The following is an 18,246-nucleotide window of genomic DNA, read 5'->3' as shown; positions in this document are numbered from 1 at the left end:
CATGCCATCTTTCATCATTTATTAAGTGCCTAGTCCTTGCAGAGCCATTGCAGCCATCTCAGCTATGTAGCGAGTCAACAGGACAAGTAATGATAGGTATAACAAGGAATGACAGAGGTTGTTTGCCGCTAGCAATAATAGCTGCGGCGCTATATTTGCTGTGGGTCGTTGAGGACGGTAGGGACAAGTGGCCAGGGCGGCAGGAGTGAAAGAAACAGCTGTAGGCCCTTCTAGGAAAGCACCTGGGCTTCTTTGCTTGTGAGCGCAGGCACTGGTGTGTCGCAATAAACTCGGCCCACGAGGGCACAGCTGGACAATGGCCACCGGCCCGCATTACAGAATGGTATTGTCCAACTTGGGTGTGCGATCGAAAGAATTTTATGATTTGTTCTGGGAAGGATAATATTGTCCACTGCTGGAATCCACGCGCATTTCTCTGGCGCCAAGTTTAGCGGAGGAGAGCATAGATTTTGGCGGCAAGATGTCTCATTGAAGGAATACCGCTATTCCGTATCGAGGCGGGTGTTATGGTGTGGTGTTGTAAGTACACCATTGGCGTGATTTGCACAGACGGCTCGCCCATTGGAGGGGACAATTTTTGGCGACTCCATGACGATTTGTTGTCGAGTAGGGAGGACAGGAGAGATTTTCGAGGCGTTCGGAGGATGTCCATCCTAGAGGACGGTCTGCGCAGTTCGGCCGACGTGGGTTGTACATTCGGCAAATTGGCAGATCACCGCTGACTGTTGTCTCGGTTTCTTTCGGCGCGCCAGCTGTGATCCTCTGTACTTCTTGGCTTGAGAGTACGCCGGCGGCAGCCTTTGCAGCTGTGCACCTACGACCAGTCTGCACCTCACCTGTTGGGCGGTTGAGTGGTGAGCATATTGGCAGCCTGGGCCTACCACCAATCTTTGTCTGCGGACGCAGTTTTCACTGTAGCGAGTCCACCTGAGCTGCAGCCGTGTATTTCATCCAACCTATATCGTATTGACGTTCAGCTAGCGTTCACATTCTGAGTCACTACCTCACATATAATCAGGAAGCGTTTTTGCTATTACTCTGAGGTAGGCATCGTTTTAGCCTGACCCCCCTTCCCCTTCAATAACTTTTCCAGCCACCGACATCATCTGTAACCGCGTGTTTCGTTTAGAGATTTTTTCTTTTTGTAATTTGATCTGTATGCTAATTCTGGGAGCAGATGTGTGGGATTTGCAATAAACTAACTCTGAAAAGAGCAATATTTCATTTCAGAACCCTGTTCATCCTGAACATTTGAACTATAAGCTTTTTTCTTTTTTTTTTTTTTGGGGGGGGGGGGGGGGGGCGGCTGAGGGTACGCATCAAAGGTAGGAAAACCTAAACGCTATTGTGGTGTGTCGTCGGACTTAACGCCTCTGATAATAGTTTTTGTTTCTAAACGAGAACCATTTGGTATGTAGGACACTGTTTACACCAGTGACCATTAAACTGCCAGCAATTAATAATTACTGGGAGTTAACAGAACCCAATTTACAGGGTAACGCGACAGGTGTATGGCCGTCTCTTAGACACAGACATAGCCAACAAACGTTAAATTGGTCACCCACTTAGTAGACCGTTCGACTTGCCAGAGTCGGTGCTGTCATGTAGATCGCGATCGAGTGAGAGAAAATTTCGGATGAGGAATAAAAGATCAAGGGCCAAATACGACAAGCCTAAACGTCGCAAACACAGCCCTTTTGTGTATGTATGTATGTAAGGGAGGGTGAGAAGACCGGCTGAAAGGTATGGACAGCATAAAGAGCACGGAATATGCCTTGAATATAAACAACTCCGACTAGAATCCTGCAACAAATACCGCTGACACTCTAATTTACCATATTCTTAGTGCGTTCAGGTCAGTAGGCATTATTCCATGTAAAATAGTGCATATTTGCACAAAAAATACATTTTCTAAGTATTATTACAATCTATTTATTTGCTGACAATACGAACCGCTAACTATTAATTCATTCTTTGAATAGCGGGCATCAATAGCACTTTCCCTTCCCCCCTATATTTGGTGTACAACTTTTAGGTGATTCACCCTGTATAACTTAATAATAAAGAAGTAATAAGAAGAATAGGTGGGATATGATCCTGAATACAGACGTCTCAAAAATGAGATAGACAGGAAGTACAAAATAGCTAAGCACGGATGGCTAGAGGACACATGTAATGATGTAGAGGCGCATATCATTAGGGGTAAGATAGATATTGCCTACAGAAAAATTAAAGAGACCTTTGGAGATAAGAGAGCCACTTGTATGAATATCAAGAGCTCAGATGGAAGCCCAGTTCTAAGAAAAGAAGGGAAAGCAGAAAGTTGGAAGGAGTATATAGAGGGTCTATACAAGGGCGATGTACTTGAGAACAATATTATAGAAATGGAAGAGAATGTAGACGAAGATGGAATAGGCGATATGATACTGCGTGAACAGTTTGACAGAGCACTGAAAGACCTGAGTCGAAACAAGGCGCCGGGAGTAGACAACATCCCATTAGAACTACTGACAGCCTTGGGAGAGCCAGGCCTAGTGAGAAAGATGTACGAGATAGGCGAAACACCCTCAGAGTTCAAGGAGAATATAATAATACCAATCCCAAAGAAAGCACGTGTTGACAGATGTGACAATTACCGAACTAACAGTTTAATAAGTCACAGGTGCAAAATACTAACGCGAATTCTTTACAGACGAATTGAAAAACTGGTAGAAGGCGACCTCGGGGAAGATCAGTTTGGATTCCGTAGAAATGTTGGAACACGTGAGGCAATACTGACCCTACGACTTATCTTAGAAAACAGATTAAGGAAAGGCAAACCTACGTATCTAGCATTTGTAGACTTAGAGAAAGCTTTTGACAATGTTGACTGGAATACTCTCTTTCAAATTCTAAAGGTAGCAGGGGTAAAATAAAGGGAGCGAAGGCTATTTACAATTTGTACAGAAACCAAATGGCAGTTATAAGGGTCGAGAGGCATGAAAGGGAAGCAGTGATTGAGAAGAGAGTGAGACAGGGTTGTAGCCTATCGCCGATGTTATTCAATCTGTATATTTAGCAAGCAGTGAAGGAAACAAAAGAAAAATTCGGAGTAGGAATTAAAATCCATGGAGAAGAAATATAAACTTTGAGGTTCGCCGATGACATTCTAATTCTCTCAGAGACAGCAAAGGACTTGGAAGAGCAGCTGAACGGAAGGCACAGTGTCTTGAAAGGAGGATATAAGATGAACATCAACAAAAGCAAAACGAGGATAATGGAATGTAGTCGAGTTACATCGGGTGATGCTGCGGAAATTAGATTAGGAAATGAGACGCTTAAAGTAGTGAATGAGTTTTGCTATTTGGGGAGCAAAATAACTGATGATGGTCGAAGTAGAGAGAATATAAAATGTAGACTGGCAATGGCAAGGAAAGATTTTCTGAAGAAGAGAAGTTTGTTAACATCGAGAATAGATTTAAGTGTCAGGAAGTCGTTTCTGAAAGTATTTGTATGGCGTGGGGCCATGTATGGAAGTGAAACGCGGGCGATAAATAGTTTGGACAAGAAGAGAATAGAAGCTTTAGAAATGTGGTGCCACAGAAGAATGCTGAAGATTAGATGGGTGGATCACATAACTAACGAGGAGGTATTGACTAGAATTGGGGAGAAGAGAAATTTGTGGCACAACTTGACTAAAAGGAGGGATAGGTTGGTAGGGCATATTCTGAGGCATCAAGGGATCACCAGTTTAGTATTGGAGGGCAGCGTGGAGGGTAAAAATCGTAGAGGGAGACCAAGAGGTGAATACACTAAACAGATTCAGAAGGATGTAGTTTACAGTAGGTACTGGGAGATGAAGAAGCTTGCACAGCATGGAGAGCTGCATCAAACCAGTCTCTGGACTTAGGACCACAACATGATCCTGACCTGAAAAGGGGCAAATTAGTTTGACATCAACTGTTAAGGCATTCAAGAATAGTAAACTTGACGCTGGAAAATGTAGTAGAGGGAAAATAGAATAGGGGTGAACCCAGCATCGTAGCAATTAATAGTCCGATAACATAGGAGAGACCAATGAAAGAGCGTGCCTGAGAGTAGGGAGGGAACGCAGTTTCTGCTGTGACGAGGGGGTGGGGAGAGTGAGAGAGAGAGAGAGAGAGAGAGGGGGGGGGGAGATAGAGAGAGAGGGAGAGATAGAGAGATACAGAGGTGCCAGCGATAAAGTGAAATTGTTGGCTGGCTGCATATACTATGTCATGTTGTAGTAATTGAGCACCGTAAAAATTCTGAAAGTTGCGGATTAATCCTGCGAAACCGGTAGACTTTAATAAAGATAATTGTAGTATAAGAAATACTCTGTTCGCTGTGATTTTAGTTGAGTGCAAAGGATACTTGAGTCTGCAAGCTTTCATCAGAAACCATGGTCTTCTTAGTAATTTTAAACATTTTCGTTGACAGTTTAGTTCCCAGAATGAAACTCTCTATGCCAGGTATTACCTTGTTGCAACGTAAGTCGTTTTTGTTACCTGTAATACCTGTGCGCTGTAGGTAGTTTTTCAAGAATGTTGAGATTCTTGTCGTCAGCAAGCTCTGGCTGCTCTCTAAGAATACCTTCAAACTAATGTGTCAATTTTCTCCATTTTCTCACAGTTTTATAGTAGCTGTCATTGGGAATGGCGATTGGTGTCCCGTTTCTCGGCAAAGGGCTGTCTCCATTTCCGATGTCGCTGGTCAAGACAGTGCCGCCAGAGTCAGCTCGCCGTCCACCCCTTCTGAATTCTCTTTCTGTGTGCGCCAGTTGTGACGGACGTTTTCTCAGTCAGTCATCTGTTCTTGACACGGTGTATGGTGATCTGTATGGACAGAATCAGAGTCGCAGATAATACACTCCGAGTAGGACTGCCGTTTCCAACGGAAAGAGTGGCCCAGGGTCGCATGTTGACTGTCCCAGCGCCTGAGGTTGCGCCTGAGGTCGATGAAAAAGCACAGTGACCATAGCAAGGCCAAGGGAACACGTCAGAGGTGAGTGGAAACGGAACCGTTGAATGCAAAGCTCGGTAGTGATTACGTCGAGTTGGGCGGATGCGAGAGCAGACTACGTGTTTTCTGCCCAGTCAGCGGTGTCTGACTCACTTCTGAAGGCCTCTGCAATTCCGGGAGGGAGTCTCAACACCTCAGCAGTCACTTACAGGGCTCTGGAATCGCAGCTGCCGCAACCTGAAACTGACGGTACGGGGACTTGTAAACAGGGCCCCATAGATTTTTTTTCCCAAGTTATCGGCTTTCGGTTCACGCCCATTTAGCTGTATCAATAATGGAAAGAAGCTACGACAATGTAATGTAGAGGATTTTCTTGTCAGTTACGACGATGCGAACGTAAGGACAACACAACACCCAGTCCCCGAGCGGAAGAAATCTCTCACCCCGCCGGGAATCAAAGCCGTGCCCCTTCGGTTAGCAATCTGCCGCGCTGACACCGCAGCTGCAAAAGCGGACGTCCGCAAAGTAAAACATAAAGGAAACAAAGCACGACATATTGCCTGCCGAACACGTGGCCCACTTCGACGCACCTAGCTTTTCCCGACTATTGCGCAAATACGGTATCGAAAGCGAAATTATAAACGTGCTAGCTTGATGAAAGCACAGTTCCTCAGCAGTCTTCAGTCGTACATCTTCCATGAAGTGCACCTCTTCCTCTTGCAGGACATATAAGCATCTCCGACCCGTTGGTCGGGGAATAGCCATGAGGTTGTGTGCAAAATTCGACTGTCACGTGTTACAATATGATTTGGTTCATGCGAATAGTACACGATACGGTACAATTATCTAAAGATAGTCGGTAGGTATTTTTAATTGAGAATTAAGCCGATTTTATTTTCATTGCAAACGGAAAGAAGTTGCAGAATGTAGCTCTCGGAGTAAAGTTTCTCTTACTAACACCTTTCTGCAACCGCTATAAGGGTGTAACAGGGACTGTAGAACACCCAGTATACAGTGCAATAGTGATTCGAGGTAAATATACACACGTCAAAACAAGTTTTGCATCAACTCGGTTTCGAGAGTTCCGGAACCTGTACAGAGAAGTGGAATAGAGATCGTCCGCAGCTCGTCGTCGTGCGGTAGCGTTCTCGCTCCCCACGCCCGGGTTCCCGGGTTCGATTCCCGGCGGGGTCAGGGATTTTCTCTGCCTCGTGATGACTGGGTGTTGTGTGATGTCCTTAGATTAGCTACGTTTAAGTAGTTCTAAGTTCTAGGGGACTGATGACCATTGATGGCCGGCCGAAGTGGCCGTGCGGTTAAAGGCGCTGCAGTCTGGAACCGCAAGACCGCTACGCTCACAGGTTCGAATCCTGCCTCGGGCATGGATGTTTGTGATGTCCTTAGGTTAGTTAGGTTTAACTAGTTCTAAGTTCTAGGGGACTAATGACCTCAGCAGTTGAGTCCCATAGTGCTCAGAGCCATTTGAACCATTGATGTTAAGTCCCATAGTGCTCAGAGCCATTTGAATAATTTTTTTTTTAATAGAGATCAGCGTAAACATTTCCGCCCTTTTTATTGCTCATGAAAACAGTGCACTGCCTGTTGTACCACCATACAGTGAGACTTCCAGAGGTGGTGGTCCAGACTGCTGTACATACCGGTACCTCTAATACCCAGTAGCACGTCCTCTTCCATCGATGCGTGTCTGTATTCGTCGTGGCATACTATCCACAAGTTCATCAAGGCACTGTTGGTCCCACTTCTCAACGGCGATTCGGTGTAGACCCCTTACAGTGATTGGTGGGTCATGTCGTTCATAAAAAGTCCTGTTCAATTTATCACAGGCACGTTCGGTAGGGTTCCTGTCAAGAGAACACGCTGGCCACTCTAGTCGAGCGATGTCGTTATCCTGAAGGAAGTCATTCACAAGATGTGCACGATGGGGGCGCGAATTGTCATCCATGAAGACGAATGACTCACCAATACGCTGCCGATATGGTTGCACTATCGGTCGGAGGATGGCATTCGCGGATCGTACAGCCGTTTCGGCGCCTTCCATGACCACCACCGGAATACGTCGGCCCCAGATAACAGCAAGGAACGTCCACCTTGCTGCACTCGCTGGACAGTGTGTCTAAGGTGTTCAGCCTCACCGCGTTGCCTCTAAATACGTCTCCGACGATTGTCTGGTTGAAGGCATATGCGACACTCATCGGCGAAGAGAGCGGGATGCCAATCCTGAGCGGTGTATTCCTCATGATGTTGGGCCCATCTGCACCGCGCTGCATGGTGTCATGATTGCAAAGATGGACCTCGCCAAGGGAGCGAATTTGCGCATCATGCAGCTTATTGCGCACAGTCTGAGTCGTAACACGACGTTCTGTGTCTGCACGAAAAGCATTATTCAGCATGGTGGCGTTACTGTCAGCGTTCGTCCGAGCCATAATCCGTAGGTAGCGGTCATCCACTGCAGTAGTAGCCCCTGGGCAGCCTGAGCGAGGCATGTCGGCGACAGTTGCAGTCTCTCTGTATCTCCTCTATGTCTGAGCAACATCGCTTTGGTTCACTCCGAGACGCCTGGACAGTTCTCTTGTTGAGACCCCTTCCCGTCACAAACTAACAATGTGGATGCGATCGAACCGCGGTATTGACCGTCTAGGCATGCTTGAACTACAGACAATATGAGCCGTGTACCTCCTTCCTGGTGGAATGACTGGAACTGATCGGCAATCGGACCTTCTCCGTCTAATGAGCGCTGCTCATGTATGGTTGTTTACATCTTTGGGCGGGTTTAGTGACATCTCTGAACAGTCAAAGGACTGTGTCTGTGATACAATATCCACAGTCAACGTCTATCTTCATGAGTTCTGGGAACCGGGGTGATGCTAAACTTTTTTTGATGTGTGTTCATTGCGGTAACAAAGGTCATGGGATACACCCCAATATCGCGCCAGACCTCCTTTTGCCCTGCGTGGTATGGTCTCAACAAGTCGTTGGAAGTCCCCTGCAGAAATATTGAGCCATGCTGCCTCTAAAGTCATCCATAATTGTCAAAGTGTTGCCGGTGCAGAATACTGTAGACAAACCGACCTCTAGATTACGTCCCCTAAATATTCGCTGGGATGCACATCGGGTGATCTGGACGGCCAAATCATTCGCTCGAATTGTCGAGAATCTTCTTCAAACCAATGGCGAGCAACTGTGGCCTGGTGACACGCCGCATTGTCATCCATAAAAAATTCCATCGTTGTTTGCGAACGTGAAGTCCATCACTGGCTGTAAATGGTTTCCAAGTGGCCAAACGTAAGCATTACCAGTCAATGATCGGTTCAGTTGGACTAGAGGACCCAGTCAATTCCTTGTAAACACAACCCACACTATTCTGGAGCCACATTCAGCTTGCAGATGGCCTTGTTGAAAACTTCGGTCCACGGCTTCATGGTGACTGCGAGCCGCCATCAGCTCGCACAGTGCCGGATTGACAGCTTGGTTCTATGGTCTCGTGGAGTCTGCGTCCGACTCGAACCCTACAGTCAGCTCTTACTAACTGAAATCGGAAGGCATCTGACTGTGCCCCAGTTTTCCAGTCGTCAAGGCTCCAACCGATACTGTCACCAGCCCAGGAGAGGCGCTGCAGGCGGTGTCGTGCTGTTACCAAAGGTACACGCGTCGGTCATCTGCTGCCATAGTCCATTCAAGCCAAAATTCACCGCACTGTCCTAACGAATACGTCTGTTGTACGTAGCACTTTGGTTTCAGCGTTTTATTTCAAGCAGTGTTGCTTGTCTGTCAGCACTTACAACTCTGCACAAACGTTGCTGTTCTCGGTCGTTAGGTGGTTGGTCACTGAGATATCCACGATGAGAGGTCATGACTGAATTTTTTTGCTCTCGGCACAGTCTTGACACTGTGGGTCTTGCAATAGTGAATTCCTTAACGATTTCCAAGATGGATTGTCCCATGCGTATAATTCCAATTACCATTCCTCATTCGAAGTCTGTCAGTTTCCGTCGTGCAGCTATAAGCAAGTCGAGAATCATTTCAGATGAATCACCTGAGTACAAATTACAGCTTCACGAATGCACTGCCCTATTATACCTTGTGTAAGCAATACCACAGCCATCAATATGCGTGCTTATCGCTAACACATTACTTTTGTCTCCGTAGTGTGAAGGAGTTGTCATGGATAAACACGTTTTCATTTCAAAACGATTCCGTTGGAAGTCATTTTGTTTCGATAGACACGTTGCCAAACAGTTCTATACGAGCGTTGGAACTTAAATAGTGGCAACTATTTATTCACAACCGACGTAAAACAGTTACATGTTTGCACCTGTTACTGTCCTTCAAAGTAGTCACCAGCGTTGTGTAGAACCCATTGCCAGCGATGAAGAAGACGTAGTATACCTTTAGCAAAGCCTGTTCTGTTGATGGTGCGAGTGGAGCGATCTATTGCTTGTCGAATCTCTGGAACAGTTCTGAATCGAATGCCACGAAGTGGTTCCTTCATCTTCTGAATCAAATCAGAGTCACAAGGATTTAAGTCTGGGGAGTATGGTGGATGGTACAGTACTTCCCAGTCCCATCGACCGAACAGAGCAGCCACAGCTTGCGCTGTATGCGCCCGCGCATTGTCGTGCAAAATAATTGGTGGGTTGCGCTGAAAGTGTCGCCGCTTCTTTCGCAAAGCTGGTCGCAGGTGATGCTCCAAAAACGAACAGTAATGCTGTGCATTGACAGTTCCAGAGATTCGACAGGCATTAGACCGCTCCATTCTCACCATCAACAGAACACGGTCTGCTAACGGTATACTACGCCTTCCACATCGCTGGCAACGGTTTCTACACAACGCTGGTGACTACTTTGAAGGACAGTAACAGGTGCAAACACGTAACTCTTTTGTATCGGTTGTGAATAAATAGTTACCACTATTTAAGTTTCAACCCTCGTAAGTGTCCATTTCACTTCTTTCTGTCCGGAAGTTGCATTCGTTATGGTGTAATGCAAATAATATTTCCTTCTAGTGTTGTGACAGAGAATATCTCTGTTACTCTGAAACTCGAATGGCTTGTTGACAGCCTGTTTCATGTCTGAATAATTTACAACTGACGGAAGTGCGAAGAGGAATATGTACGTTTTCGTTCCTTGGGTAGTATTTCCTCCGCTCCTCCTGAATAATTTATAAAATGAAAGGCCATCATGAGATTATTTTAGAAAATTACTTAAGTGTCATCTTCTGCACCTTTACGCTATTTGGTGTTCCTGATTATTATTTCTCAAGAGTTGGAGCAAGAACAACAGAACGGTTGTAATATCCCCACGGAAAATTACCCTCTACCAAGCAATAATTAATAATTATTAATCAAATCATCCACATTTATTCACTTTTGGAAAGTATCTGATCGGATTTTCTAGTAATATATGCGCCGACAGATCGTCGACGCCAAGGTATTTTTCTAGTACGTTTATTCTTTGGAAGAACAGAGATACAGATATGTATTCTCCATGGTTGTTAGGGGGGAATAACGAGAACAGCTTCGGAAGTAGCTGTTGGAAGATTGTCGGGCTGCTAAAAAGAGACATATTTGCTCTTCTTCTCGCTAAAGCGAGCTATTAACGTTTGTGCCACTAGCGGGTTATTTGGAGAGAGAGAAAAACTGTAAACGCAAATTAACTAAGACTTGGAATCAACAGAAAACGGAACATGTACTGGAGATGGATTGAATATACAATTTTTCCTCAGAAATAAGGTTTGTGACCCTTTTATTCTAGAGTGAATGACGAATGAGTTCTCTGTCTGAATCATTGATGATTGTCTTGGCCCTGTAATTAGTGGGGAAGTTTCAGTTGTGACGAAGAGAGCCTGCAATCACCGCTATTTTATAAAATCGTCCAAAAAGGCTTCGGACACATCTGAAATTCTAAATCTGTCGTAAAATGAACGAATTGTTCAAACGATCGATTTTCCCAACTGAATGCAGCGCTTAACAATAATAATAGATATAAAGATCTTTTACAGCAAGCCAGCCGCTGAATATTAGGACGAAGGGCTCCACCAGAGATTCTATTGGGCTGAGTTCACGTAATTAAATAATATATTTAAAACTGTATATAGATAAAGAACAGAGAGAGAGAGAGCGAATGAAATTAGAGAAAATACGCAGAATCCTCCATTAGTATAATTGTTTGTCTGTCTTATCACGCATCAGCCCAAAGATAAAACAGGAGGCCCTTACTTTACTGTACAGGTTTATGTGTGTGAGACATTACACCAAGTTAGCGGCAAGCTGCATTCACATACTTTCATCATTTACACTATAATCCAATTATACGGTCTGAAATTAATCAGTCCATCAGAGGACCATGGTGAGCCCATTAATCAGATTTTCAGTTGCCATTCAGCTGAACTCATGTGGTGATCGAGTGTAGGTTTCCTGTATATACTAATAACAATGGGAAACAATTCTTCACCATATACAGGAAACCTACAACCACTGACGTTATTATTAATGCCACATCATGTCATCCTGACAAGTATAAAAAAGCATTTTTTAAGTCTATGATACACCGAATACTAAAATTACCGCTAGAAGCTAATGAGATCAAAAAGGAAATGACCATCTTAAAACAAATTGCAAAAACCAACTCTTTCGACACACGACAGGTAGATATCATTTTCAATAAAGTGCAACAATCACAAAGTACTCCACTAATAGGTAATCCTAAATATATGAAGATGACATACACTCCTGGAAATGGAAAAAAGAACACATTGACACCGGTGTGTCAGACCCACCATACTTGCTCCGGACACTGCGAGAGGGCTGTACAAGCAATGATCACACGCACGGCACAGCGGACACACCAGGAACCGCGGTGTTGGCCGTCGAATGGCGCTAGCTGCGCAGCATTTGTGCACCGCCGCCGTCAGTGTCAGCCAGTTTGCCGTGGCATACGGAGCTCCATCGCAGTCTTTAACACTGGTAGCATGCCGCGACAGCGTGGACGTGAACCGTATGTGCAGTTGACGGACTTTGAGCGAGGGCGTATAGTGGGCATGCGGGAGGCCGGGTGGACGTACCGCCGAATTGCTCAACACGTGGGGCGTGAGGTCTCCACAGTACATCGATGTTGTCGCCAGTGGTCGGCGGAAGGTGCACGTGCCCGTCGACATGGGACCGGACCGCAGCGACGCACGGATGCACGCCAAGACCGTAGGATCCTACGCAGTGCCGTAGGGGACCGCACCGCCACTTCCCAGCAAATTAGGGACACTGTTGCTCCTGGGGTATCGGCGAGGACCATTCGCAACCGTCTCCATGAAGCTGGGCTACGGTCCCGCACACCGTTAGGCCGTCTTCCGCTCACGCCCCAACATCGTGCAGCCCGCCTCCAGTGGTGTCGCGACAGGCGCGAATGGAGGCACGAATGGAGACGTGTCGTCTTCAGCGATGAGAGTCGCTTCTGCCTTGGTGCCAATGATGGTCGTATGCGTGTTTGGCGCCGTGCAGGTGAGCGCCACAATCAGGACTGCATACGACCGAGGCACACAGGGCCAACACCCGGCATCATGGTGTGGGGAGCGATCTCCTACACTGGCCGTACACCACTGGTGATCGTCGAGGGGACACCGAATAGTGCACGGTGCATCCAAACCGTCATCGAACCCATCGTTCTACCATTCCTAGACCGGCAAGGGAACTTGCTGTTCCAACAGGACAATGCACGTCCGCATGTATCCCGTGCCACCCAACGTGCTCTAGAAGGTGTAAGTCAACTACCCTGGCCAGCAAGATCTCCGGATCTGTCCCCCATTGAGCATGTTTGGGACTGGATGAAGCGTCGTCTCACGCGGTCTGCACGTCCAGCACGAACGCTGGTCCAACTGAGGCGCCAGGTGGAAATGGCATGGCAAGCCGTTCCACAGGACTACATCCAGCATCTGTACGATCGTCTCCATGGGAGAATAGCAGCCTGCATTGCTGCGAAAGGTGGATATACACTGTACTAGTGCCGACATTGTGCATGCTCTGTTGCCTGTGTCTATGTGCCTGTGGTTCTGTCAGTGTGATCATGTGATGTATCTGACCCCAGGAATGTGTCAATAAAGTTTCCCCTTCCTGGGACAATGAATTCACGGTGTTCTTATTTCAATTTCCAGGAGTGTATATGGGAAACATATAAGATAGAATTACTAATTTATTCAAAAATTCTGGAATAACAATAGCATTTACAACTGACAATACTTTACAAGAAAAATTAAGACATACCGTAAGTAAAGATAATGGAAAATCTACCAGATCAGGAGTGTACAAGATCCAATGTAGAGACTGTGAGAAAATATATATCGGCCAAACAGGTCGAAATTTTACAGTAAGGTACAAATAACAAACGTCGGGTACCTCACGAACAAAGTCTGTATTCGGCTATCATATAGCATTCAATAATCATGCTGAGGGCACAGTAGAGCAGAATTTACAGGTTCTTCATTATGGAAATAAAGGCTTAGTTATGAATATCCTAGAAGAAATCGAGATATATGCTCATTTGAAAACCAAATCATCAATGCTGCTCAATGAACAATTAGATTTTCGCGAAAAATATTATTACGACCTTTTTGACGAGATTTTATAATAAAAGTATCTACTCTTTTGTTTTTTAAAATATAAGACTAGTTATACCCATGGCAAAAGCTATGTATGTAAAATATGCTGTACAACATATAAAAATTTATTAAATTGACATTGATTATTATAAAACTATTAGATCGATGAGTTTTAAAAAATTTAATCAGCGGTCTCATCAGTTATTCAGACATACATAATGAGGAACGTACTCTTGGTTGCTACCCTAATACTATAATGAATGTTGCTATGAAAACTACAGTTAAAGTAAGACGATTCTGCAGCATCCAACAAAGATGCAATTGTGATGTACGCGAGTCGGTATAATCGATATATACCACAACTCCAAGGACTTTCACATCTTTGATGTAACTGACACTGTAATAGTATTCAGGTTGCCCATAGAGGGCACAACTATTACACATCGTAGTTTACTGTTTTTATCCAAAATATAAATAAACTGTACCCATACTAACTATCTGTTAATCAGACATTTAAATGAATCAATTTTATGTTATTAGTGTATTTCCTACTTTTATACTTTGCCGATGGCGTCATATTATGAACGCTGATTGGCAGTTATGAAATAGTGTGACAGGAAGTAGGCGGAGCCTCTGCATATTTAAGCTCGTGCTCAGCACTCATAACCATCAGTTGACTGCGTAGCAGCGAGGAGAGCTCCGCCTACTATCCTAAGGGAGCCGTGGGTATAATTAATTTTATTTTATCTTGTTAAATTTTGACACATTAGACACTTTCATTTTATTTAAAGATTGGTTTCTAGTATTTCCTAAAATTTATCCACAGGTCTGATGATGGTTTTGTAAAAAGAACCGAAACCGGTTACCTATATCATTAAAACATAAATGGTGTGATCAAGACTGAACTTTAGTCAAAATATATTAATTGAAATACTTGGATCGAAAGTACGTTGTGCCACTTGAAAACATATGAACAGCTTGTTTGCTATTTTGGCTGTCACTGATAAAAGCAGCATCAGTTATGTAGCTGTGAGTAGAGCTATGTACAGACTGCAGCACACTACTTGTAGTTTTCTCTCCTTTCTGCGACAGTGTTGATGATGAAGACTTTTGTAAACCGTCTTCGCCAATTTTGTAAAGGGCTCGCCGCTGCTGGTATGGAGGCCAAGTTGCCACTGTGGTTACGGTAGACCGACTTTATGAGGTCGTGAAACGGCGTCTGGTGCAGTACACGGCTAAGACAATTCCTCTCTGCCACTATTGCACAGCTAAGCCCTGGGGTCAGGTAACAGGATATGATAACGAACGTTCTACAAGACTAACAAATTAGTAATAAAGTCAGACAAATGAGTAGAAAAGGTTTACATATCTTTGTGACTTGTTGAATGAGTAAATCTGCAACAGTGCACGTAATATAACACAGAAAAGGCTCTCAATACCTAAGTGCAAATAATCGTAGGTAAACTTAATAATACATATCAATGTAATTTACGACAACTGTCTGTTCACTTCTAAAAGGTTACTAGATGACTTTTCCTGTGTAAGTCAGCCTTGGACGATGATCTGTAACCAAGTGGGTGAGAGTTGTTCTTCCGTCTTCCGAGTACTCTTCTGTCCGTTGTCGTCCGGTCACTGGCGGACTGTACTCGGCTGGCAGTTGGCCGAGGCGAAGTCGATGCCTTCATCCTCAGCGCCGCCCGTGGCGCTGGTGGAACGCGCGCAAGTGGCGAGTCTCTATGACACTGGCACCAGCTCGCATCTTTGCGCCTGTGGTGCTTTAGCCTTGGCTGTGTCTTGTTCGGACGACACATACAAGACATTTCATACTGGAATTGACTCTGATCCCTATTTCGAACATTTCCTTTCTACACACTCTGCTCTGTCATAAACATGTTCGCTCCCTCCACAAACTGTTGAGCCTTGTACGTATACTATTATAGTCTTCCATGTCTTTGCGTGTGACAAATATAGTAATATATCTGGATGAAATGAAACATTCAGCCTTAAGTTTGTAGTTGAAAGAAATCGAGGTTCTGAAATTGTCCAAGACAACCATTTTTATCGCTTTCCGTGCTCATATTTGCAGATACCAATAGTGAACTGTAGATCCATACGACATTTCTCTGTCACATTGCGATATGACACACTCTTTTATAGTTTGTAATTGCGACAGTTTGTTTTGTTTGAAAAGAGCTCCTGCTCTCCTTTTGCTAGGGATGTAATTTAGAATTAATCTGTAATTTTATTTACCTGTAATGCACTTGTAGCCTATCATCAGTTTGCTATAGGAAATAAAGCCACTATTGCAATAGTCTTCATAAAGGTTCTCTTGAACACTGTCATCAGTGCCTTCTAATACACTGAGGCTCGACTTTTGGGGTGGAAATAGTCTGCACTCGCTTTGACTGGACTGTTCTTTTCGCTCAGGAGATGGACGTCGTGTGCTGCTTGAACAACCATCTCAGGTGTTTCCTGTCCTTCAAAACCAGTATATCTATCTAGCGTAATCTGATGTATTTGTCACCGCCATCCCTCAATTATTATGTTACACTCCTGGAAATTGAAATAAGAACACCGTGAATTCATTGTCCCAGGAAGGGGAAACTTTATTGACACATTCCTAGGGTCAGATACATCACATGATCACACTGACAGAACCACAGGCACATAGACACAGGCAACAGAGCATGCACAATGTCGCCACTAGTACAGTGTATATCCACCTTTCGCAGCAATGCAGGCTGCTATTCTCCCATGGAGACGATCGTAGAGATGCTGGATGTAGTCCTGTGGAACGGCTTGCCATGCCATTTCCACCTGGCGCCTCAGTTGGACCAGCGTTCGTGCTGGACGTGCAGACGGCGTGAGACGACGCTTCATCCAGTCCCAAACATGCTCAATGGGGGACAGATCCGGAGATCTTGCTGGCCAGGGTAGTTGACTTACACCTTCTAGAGCACGTTGGGTGGCACGGGATACATGCGGACGTGCATTGTCCTGTTGGAACAGCAAGTTCCCTTGCCGGTCTAGGAATGGTAGAACGATGGGTTCGATGACGGTTTGGATGTACCGTGCACTATTCAGTGTCCCCTCGACGATCACCAGTGGTGTACGGCCAGTGTAGGAGATCGCTCCCCACACCATGATGCCGGGTGTTGGCCCTGTGTGCCTCGGTCGTATGCAGTCCTGATTGTGGCGCTCACCTGCACGGCGCCAAACACGCATACGACCATCATTGGCACCAAGGCAGAAGCGACTCTCATCGCTGAAGACGACACGTCTCCATTCGTCCCTCCATTCACGCCTGTCGCGACACCACCGGAGGCGGGCTGCACGATGTTGGGGCGTGAGCGGAAGACGGCCTAACGGTGTGCGGGACCGTAGCCCAGCTTCATGGAGACGGTTGCGAATGGTCCTCGCCGATACCCCAGGAGCAACAGTGTCCCTAATTTGCTGGGAAGTGGCGGTGCGGTCCCCTACGGCACTGCGTAGGATCCTACGGTCTTGGCGTGCATCCGTGCGTCGCTGCGGTCCGGTCCCAGGTCGACGGGCACGTGCACCTTCCGCCGACCACTGGCGACAACATCGATGTACTGTGGAGACCTCACGCCCCACGTGTTGAGCAATTCGGCGGTACGTCCACCCGGCCTCCCGCATGCCCACTATACGCCCTCGCTCAAAGTCCGTCAACTGCACATACGGTTCACGTCCACGCTGTCGCGGCATGCTACCAGTGTTAAAGACTGCGATGGAGCTCCGTATGCCACGGCAAACTGGCTGACACTGACGGCGGCGGTGCACAAATGCTGCGCAGCTAGCGCCATTCGACGGCCAACACCGCGGTTCCTGGTGTGTCCGCTGTGCCGTGCGTGTGATCATTGCTTGTACAGCCCTCTCGCAGTGTCCGGAGCAAGTATCGTGGGTCTGACACACCGGTGTCAATGTGTTCTTTTTTCCATTTCCAGGAGTGTATATACACTACTGGCCACTAAAATTGCTACACCACGAAGATGACGTGCTACAGACGCGACATTTAACCGACAGGAAGAAGATGCTGCGATATGCAAATTAGCTTTTCAGAGCATTCACACAAGGTTGGCGCCGGTGGCGACACCTACAACGTGCTCACATGAGGAAAGTTTCCAACCGATTCTTCATACACAAACAGCAGGTGATCGGCGTTGCCTGCTGAAACGTTGTTGTGATGCCTCGTGCAAGGAGGGGAAATGCATACCATCACCTTTCCGCCTTTGGTAAAGGTCGGATTGTAGCTTATCGCGATTGCGGTTTATACATCGCGACATTGCTGCTCGCGTTGGTCGAGATCCAATGACTGTTAGCAGAATATGGAATCGGTGGCTTCAGGAGGGTAATACGGAACGCCGTGCTAGATCCCAACGGCCTCGTATCGCTAGCAGTCGAGATGACAGGCATGTTATCCGCATGGCTGTAACGGATCGTGAAGCCACGTCTCGATCCCTGAGTCAACAGACGGGGACGTTTGCTAGACGACAACTACCTGCACGAACAGTTAGACGACGTTTGTAGCAGCATGGACTATCAGCTCGGAGACCATGGCTGCGATTATCCTTGACGTTGCATCACAGACAGGAGCGCAAGCGATGGTGTACTCCTCGACGAACCTGGCTACACGAATG

This window comes from Schistocerca nitens, chromosome 4 (genome assembly GCF_023898315.1).
Source record: "Schistocerca nitens isolate TAMUIC-IGC-003100 chromosome 4, iqSchNite1.1, whole genome shotgun sequence".
Lineage (NCBI taxonomy): Eukaryota > Metazoa > Arthropoda > Insecta > Orthoptera > Acrididae > Schistocerca > Schistocerca nitens.
Note: the sequence above shows the minus strand (reverse complement) of the source record.